We start from the raw sequence: 8,914 nt of genomic DNA on the forward strand, positions 1-8,914 counted from the left end.
GGACTTACAATTAGCACATAAACTTTTATATATATAGCTTTATGGCTCATGTCTACTTTAGGTCTCTCAATAGTTCTTAAAAAAATAATTAAAAAAAATCTCAAGCAAAGAAAATTTTTGCTAATGTAATACTTCAATTTTAGTATTGCTAGGTAAAGTAACAATGGCAAGGACTTCAGACCAAGAATATTACTGTTAAGCAGCAGAAATATGGAAATGATCAGTTAAAAGAATGTGGAAAAACCTCATTAACATGCTTCTAAAGTCATGCTTTTTTTTTGTTCATCAACTTGGTTCCATTCCCTCCCTGTTTTGGGAACATCTAAAACCAGCATTTAAAATGTTTCTTGCTAAAGCTGATAAAGATGCAGATTTTCTGATTCAGCTGTGACTTCAAATCTCTGGAAGTTTAAAGTGGTTTAAAGTTGATGTGCCTGTTACTCTTTAATAATAACATTTGGGCCAAATTGAAACATGTAGCAAAAGACCCAGATCTGAGTGGATGCACCCCAGGAATGTTTTTCAGGGCTTTTGTTTATTTATTTATTTTTAGGACATAGAGTATTCCTGTATTAATAGTCACTCTTGTCTGCTTATTCTCAGGAGTCACATAACCCTTGGATAGTAACTGGTCTATCAGATGCTAACAGAATAACAGTTTAAGCTTATCATTTCAATGCCCTGAGTGTTGTTTGTAGCCTCTGCTACTTCCTAATTAAGACAGCTGAGTGACTTCTGCAGGAAGGGCCAAAGTATTGTAGGAGTGTACTCAGATCGCCTGGGCAGGTCGCTCCCGCATGGCAGAGGCAGGTAAGGAGTTTCGATAGCCTGTGGGAGTCTGCACAGCAAGAGCTGCTTCGTGGCTGGAGCAGTTGCTTGTTTCCTCAGGGAACAAGGTAACCAGACTCCTGCCGAGATGCTGCACACCAACTGAAATGGGATGGACGGATAAGGCTCAGAAATGCTGCAAAGGCTTTTAACCCCTTAACAGGCACTGCAGGGAGATCCATATTGCAGAGCGCAACTCTCATGACAGAGCCCGGAGCTGGCTACAGGCTTTGAGACCAGGCTTGGCTGAGAGAACCAAGGAGAAACTGGTGACTCCCTTTTTCACAGCAGCCTCCTAGCTGTGGGACAGCCCTCCTTCCAGGGCCTGGCTGTCAGCAAGGACTGAGAGCAGATGCCGAGCAGCAGGCACACCGGTTGAGCTCCCACCCAGCGACGTGGGGTAATGAAATTTCTCGATGCCCAAAACGAGTTGACTTCCCTCCCTGCAAACACAGATCAGTTAACAATTGTTTATTGGGGGGTAGGCAGGGAAAATTCCAGCAAGTTGGGTAAACAGGATGATTTATAACACCAAATGCCTAAAGCAAATACCAATCTATTTTAGTCTGTTTTCCTCTGATGAAGCAACTGTTGGGGGCAGCTCTTGTCCACTTAGCAGTATCACTTCGGTAGCAGCCCCAATTCATCAAGCCGTTGGTAATGTGACCGATTTGCACAGCTGCTGTGTTTGTTACCTGCTTTTTCCAACTCTGCTACACTTCACTGCCACTGCCGTTCGGCACTTAGGTGAATGGTTGCTGCTACTGCAGCTCTGGTAGCACACAAGTAACAGGCATCTAATGGATAGATTGACATGGGGGAGCTTAAACAGCTTTTCCTACTTTGCAGTACACAGAAAATTTCATAATAGTTCTGTATTCACGTCGGTGGATTGCTTTTTGTTTAGGCCTGGGCTGTCAGGCTTGTGGCTGAGCTGGCACATGGGGTGCTTCTCTTGGGTCTGTCCTCTGCCATCGCTGCTCCTCCCCTGTCTGCACTGCGTAGTGGGAACAGGGACCTCGTCCTAGAGCCAGCCTCAAGGCAACAGCTCAGTGCTTCGTGGCAGCTGCTTTTGAGTCACATCTTCCCTTAGAGCAGCCTGTCTCAGCTGCAACCTTCATGCAGCCCTCAGTCAGTTCTTCTGCCTGGGAGGAGCTGAGCCCCAGCCAGCAATGACAGGTAGGCAGCGGTTCACTGCTGAGACAAACATACCCAGCTGGGTACTGCAGCCCTCTCACGTTCCCCGCTGCCTCAGAGGAGTGGAGCTTCTACATACTGCTTCCACTCATCACCTTTCTGAAGCCTTTTGTAACTTCCTAGTTGTAACACAAAATTTGAGAAACACTGCTCTAAAAATAGCATGCAACAAATGATGGAGGTCCTCCTTCCATCCCTCAAGAGCCAGTCTTTGACCTTTCCTTCACCATCCTGTATTTTTAGTAGTATAATTTCAGATACAATTACCTACACTCAGCTTCTGAAATCATGCATGAAATGCTTTTTCAGAGCCGCATTAACAACTAGCTGCTCAGCTTGCTGGAATTAGAAACCAGAGATGTTGTTTTATTTACAGTATAAAATCAGACTGTGGTTTTGGTGTAGATTGCTATAATAAAGAGGAAAGGTCCCTTTGGTGTTCTTTAATTTATGACACACTGTAAAATGTCCAGGCACATTTTACCTAGTAGCAGAAGGAGAAAAAATAGTAACTCTTGGCTGGAGATTAAAAAAGTCTCACCCACCATGAGCGTATTTCGAGATCCTGCACATTTGGGAGCAAATCAGCTACTTATCTGTTTCTGGGATCATGCTCATTTGTAACCACAGTGCAGGCTCTGTGGCTTTTAAGATTTTTTTGTTAGTCTGCCTAAATAAAATCGTTCATATCAGATGAATGTCAGTACAGTGCCATTAAGATCACATTAAAGAGGTCTCAAGGCCAACATTTTGGGCCTTGCAGGATGAATTGCATCCTGTTCTGATTTTCCTGATTCTTAATGTCTCAAAGCCTGCTTTTTAGGCACATTAGAAGCTAAAAATACTCAAGCCTTGTGAATTGCAACTACAGCATGCTCGTTACTCCAATCATGTAGCCATGTCACCATTCTGCTACAGTATTTCCTGGTGAGCGGCATAAACAAGCTATGACCTCTGGCTTTCTAATAGTTTGTGATAAGACTGCGTAAGCTCTCTTTATCAGTTGTGAACCTTCACAATTGCTATTTCACAGTAAAGCCTTGAGTATATCACCTGATTCAATTTAATCAACTGTATCAGTAAACAGAAATACTACCAGTGAGTCAGAGTGATGCAAAGACCTCTTACATCATCTCTCCCCTCTCCCTTGCTGACAGAACAGGATTCCTCACTCTTGTCCAAAAGCTTCATCTGTCTGACTATAGCAACTCAGATAAATCCTCTTCACTGATGAGAGCAGACAGCCTATACAAGCTCTCCATGGAAAAATTATTTCCTTCCATTCATCCTCTCTTCTGCTCTTCATTTTTTCCTATAAGTCTCTTTACATTCAGACCTGATGGTATTGTCCCCCAGAGAGGCACATAACAAAGTATTTATCGGCTATCACCCTCAGTCATTTTGTGGATGGACAATATGTATTCAGTGACTGCGTGACTGGTATTTCCATAGTACATACATAGTAAATGGTTAGTATAAAGAGACAAATTAAAAGAAATAGACCAATACAACAGAAGGGGCAGGTAAACATATATATATATATATATATTTTTTTTTTTTCTTGAAAAGAAGAAAGCACCTTCCTCAGGAAAGTCTTCAATACTTCCCCTTGTAACACAATCCCATTTGTATTATTGTACATCCAAAGTACTTTAATTTTATCAAGAGTTTTTTTTTTCCTTCCTTCCTTCCTTCCTTCCTTCCTTCCTTCCTTCCTTCCTTCCTTCCTTCCTTCCTTCCTTCCTTCCTTCCTTCCTTCCTTCAACTGAATATAGTCCATTACATCACTGCTGGACAAAGAGACATTACTTGAATCTATTGTTCATCATATTAGAGACATACATACATGGGAAAATCTCATTTCTCTTCTTTTTATAAGGAAATTTCTTTTGCATGCCAGATTTGTGTTGGTTTGGTTGTGCTGAACATTATATTACAAACTCATGTCAAATGTACTCTCCAGTGTCTCTCCCTCCATCACTGAGAATTGTTTTCTTCATATTTTGCAAGTATGAAAGCTCACTCAGAGAAACTTAGCTAAGTGATACCTAAAAGAGCTGACAGCCTGCATTTCCCAAACAATACACACACACCAAAAAAAAAAAAAAAAAAAAAAAAAAGCAAAAAAGCAGAGCTGTTCTGCATTCTGAAGAATGCAGCAGGGAGTTTTCAGATAAAATTGAGGAAGAAAGGTAGACCAAAATATTAAAGGATGTTGGGGGAATACTAGGAGATCCAGGGATGGTCCCTTGGGGGTCACTTGGAGGTACCGTTGTGTTGGGCAGTCAGACCTTGACTGAGCAAGCTTGTACTCTGGGAACAATCTATAGGACTTAATGGATTTCTCCCATCTTTAATTCATGACTGTTTAGTCCATGACTTGGGTCTTTCATTCTATGGGAAAAGCATGTGCATACAGCCTAGGGGTCTATGCTTGCCTGTCTGCTTTTTAAAACGTCTCCTAGTTGCCTGCTGAATTGCTTTTTCTTTTTGGTTTTGTGCATTTATGAAAATCATACAAAACCTTTGGAAGCTACTCACCAACATGTTTCAAAATCAATCCAGAACTGTTGGAAAGGGGAGGTGTTCACCCTGTAGCTGACAGACCATGTGCGTCGTATCTTAGCCTGCAGTGGGTGTTCACAGCTATCATCAAGATGCTCTCACAGCAGATGAACACACATCTCCCTTTACTCATGATATTGTTTTACCTCATAGAACTTGACAAACTGCAGCATAAGTTTTCTAAGAATCTTTACAAAAATTGCGTGTAAATCCTATATTTGCTGCTCCTAAATATTTCTGGCAATGTTTTGTGGAATCCTTTATGTCTACGGGGAAAAATAAAACACAGCACACAGTATAGAATTACCCACTGGCTCTGTCTTCCCCTCTATTCCTGCCAGTGTCCTTACCTTGAATGTTCCTCCTCAGCCGGAGGCCCAGTCACAGTGGATTTAGTTCAGTCTGCAAAGTAAGAAAATTAGCCTGTTTAAAGGTGACAGGTGAGTTTAAAAGTAACCTACCTTACTTAGGAACAATATGCCTCAGGAAAAAGATCAATTCTGCCTACCCATGTAGAAAAATGCAGACTATATTTGTAAAAATAACTGCAGTCTCCACATGCAACTAAAACAGCTCTGGCAGTCCCTGGCTCTGAATTTTACCGCTGGATCTCCTAATTTTGCTCCCATTCCAACAGTAATGGTTACTGCCTTTGAAACTGAAGACAGTTGTCATTCTTATAAAACAGAGAAAAGCTCTCATGCCTATTTTATACACAAATATGGAATAAGCTTAGTAAACATACTGATCTCTCCTCTCCTCTCCTCTCCTCTCCTCTCCTCTCCTCTCCTCTCCTCTCCTCTCCTCTCCTCTCCTCTCCTCTCCTCTCCTCTCCTCTCCTCTCCTCTCCTCTCCTCTCCTCTCCTCTCCTCTCCTCTCCTCTCCTCTCCTCTCCTCTCCTCTCCTCTCCTCTCCTCTCCTCTCCTCTCCTCTCCTCTCCTCTCCTCTCCTCTCCTCTCCTCTCCTCTCCTCTCCTCTCCTCTCCTCTCCTCTCCTCTCCTCTCCTCTCCTCTCCTCTCCTCTCCTCTCCTCTCCTCTCCTCTCCTCTCCTCTCCTCTCCTCTCCTCTCCTCTCCTCTCCTCTCCTCTCCTCTCCTCTCCTCTCCTCTCCTCTCCTCTCCTCTCCTCTCCTCTCCTCTCCTCATTTTCTGATCTACGCTACAACCTTTTTGTCACCAAAGCAGAGAAGATAGAAAATATTACATTAGAACAAAAATAAGGTTCTTTCCACATTTCAGTCCTGGCACCACTCATCTCATTACACGGATATTTCTCATCAATGATTATATACCACTTGAAGTGTCTGATGCAATAGAAAGAACAATGTACATCATTTTCTACACACCTTTGGAAGATTATCTTTCCTACAAAGGGAGAAATCAGCTTTTATTTTTGCTTTTTTTTTTTTTTTTTTGCTTTTTTTTTTTCCCCCTCAGCTACTCAGTATCTGTAAGGTTTCAGAAAACAAAATCCCTGCCCTTCACTGAGAAAATTAAAACTTTGCTGTATTAGCAGTCTACTGACACAGTCTTACTGGCATGCATCTTTTCCTTTCTTGCTCAGTGATAATGTCATCCATTTTACTCTTTACTCTGAGGAATGAAGAGTGACTGTTTGAAATCATTCATTGTTGCAAAGGGAAAGGATCTGTTACTATATGTAATGTTAGATGAAGCTTTCTTTGATATTTACAGAATATCAAAACCGTGACTAAGGTGTAAGATCAAGATCAGCCATTTCATTACTCAGGGTATACATAGCTAATGGTTACACAAATAAATCTTGAAATTCTGAACTTGTAAATTCAATCTCCCTACCCACATTAATGAATGACACACTGGAAGATATTCAGAGACCTAAGCACAGGCATCTAGTGCCATTTTAGAAGCTTTAGGCTAGCCAAGACATCTACATAAGCATTTCACAGCCTTTTAGAGCAGCAGCTGGTAGACCAGAGCATACAGATGCCTAAGCCAGGCAGATGAATCACTGCCACATTGTGGCATCCTCACATTGCTGAAGAACACTTAGCAGGAAAAAAGTAATAAAGAATTACGTGCCTTTTACATTCTGGCATGGTCAACATGCTTAGCATGTTAATAGGCCAGCAGTTTGAATTACCTACCATATCACAGACCTGGAAATTAGGAGGGCAAAACTGAATTTAGTAACATCTTTTTTTTTTTTTTTTTTTTTTTTTTCCAGTTCATCACCATGTCATAGTCCTTTATTTTTGCTCTATCATCTGGTGAATGTTGGACTTACATTTATAAAACTTTTTAAAGTTTTAGTGTAAAGTTTTAGTGCAAAGTTTTAGTGTAAAGTTTTGTCACCAGAGCAGTTGGAAGCAACTTACCTGTACATTTTTATGTGCAAATGTTAAACTGCCAATCTCATCTTACTAAAGAGGGTTGTGATGCTTTTGTCCAAATGTGACCACATGACAGCACATCAGTTCTTACCTCCAGTGCTCAGCCTTCAATATAAAACCATTTTGATTAAGTGTCCAACACAGTTAGCTGGATATCGTGCTGCTTGTAAGTGTCCTGTGACCAGAAGACCAGTCTTGGGAATTAGTTCCCCCCTCTGTGATGGGTAATGAGAGCACCAGCCTGAAAGCTGTTGCTCTGCTACGTGAGCCAGACCATTTGCCAGTACCACTGTGTGTTGTAGCAGTTGTTCCAAGATGCCTTGGGCACATACAAAATCCAGATAGAGCAAGCCCAGCACTGCAGCTCTGCTGGAACTGCTGGCACCCAACGCAGTTTTCTATGTTAATTCTTCTTCCTTTAGGTCTCTGGCCTGGTCAGGGAGTAAGGCAATTTCTGAAGACATATTTTTGAAGCAAAGTGTTTTAAACCTGGCTGTGATCTCTCAAGCATATGCTCTGCATGTATCTGGGTAGCATCAGAGAGCTGGAACAGTGCTGGACGTTTTTTGTAAGATGTTGCATCCACTTCTCCAATAGAAGCTCTGCCATAACTGCTCCCCTCTTATCTCCTATTTATCATTCTGAAGAGTCTTTCTGTTTGCAGCTGAGGTAATGGGCCAAAGACAAGCTTGCTGACCAGGCCAAAAATTCTGTGAACAATTATGCACCTTTTTACATTCTGGCTGATAAGTGACTCAAAAAACTCTGAGGACTCTGTGGAAAGGATCACCTGGGACATATGCAGAATGTAACCTCTTGTATAAGCTGTTGCAAGTGTTAGATCATGTAGGCTATCTATCCAAGAGAGCATTATACCCTAAATAAAATAAAAATATGTTCAGGGAGGTTCCAGGAAGTGTACTGAGATCTGCATCACCTCCGTTAGGGGAAAGAGCCCAAGAACACCTACGCCTCTCAGGTCTGGTCTCACAGGGGAATCAGGCACATTTTTATACATGTTTACAATACATACACATGCACACGGAGGAACTGAATTCCCACTGAAATCAGGTTGCTGGAATAGATGCAGTCACTATATATATATATATATATATATATATATATATACAGTGTTTTATAGAGTCCTGATTTTTAGAAAATATTCCTGTCCAATATTCCTACCAATAAGTCTTTTTCTTTCATAGATTTCCTCCTGGTCAAATGTTAGTACTGTCAATAAAAGAGGTATCTTACTTTTAAAATACATGCAATTTACCTGAAGCTTTAAATTAACTTTGAAAAACTTGTGCTTCAAAGAAGTGCATAATAATTATCCCACACCCACCAATAATAACTTCACTTTCTCTCAAAAGTAGTGGTACAGCATTTTTCCTTGGCTTTGTGCCAAATGCAGAGGCATTCATTAGGGTTTTATCACTTACTTTATTTTTTATTTTTTAATATAGTCTGATTTATCCAAATACCAACATGATGTGTTCCTGGAAGATCATTTACTTACTTTTTTGTACAACACATTTCCTTGAGGTCCTACACACAGAATGACTGTTCTGTGAAGTCATGTAGCCACTGGTCACATGTGCCAGACTGTCAACACCACAAGTCTATTCTAACATTTGGGTCCCAACAAATGCTAGATAAGGTTAGGCATTTAGACTCCTTTGCACTTAGTGTAATGATTGCATAATATTTTATTTTCATCCCCTCTACTCACTCTAATAGTCTTTCCTCACCCCTTGAATTACCATTGTAAAAGTCCCCTTTTCTATTTAAATCCATGTTTATCATGTTTTATCATATTTATTTGGATTCAGATATCAGCTGAGGACCACTGGCATTCCTTGAGGAAAAAAGGAGTATATACAGTGTCACATCAAGTAAAGTGTTAGCATAGTTTCATTTAGTTCCATAGTCTTTTAGGTACCAAAAAGGGAAC

Source organism: Anas acuta, chromosome 2 (assembly GCF_963932015.1).
Source record: "Anas acuta chromosome 2, bAnaAcu1.1, whole genome shotgun sequence".
NCBI lineage: Eukaryota > Metazoa > Chordata > Aves > Anseriformes > Anatidae > Anas > Anas acuta.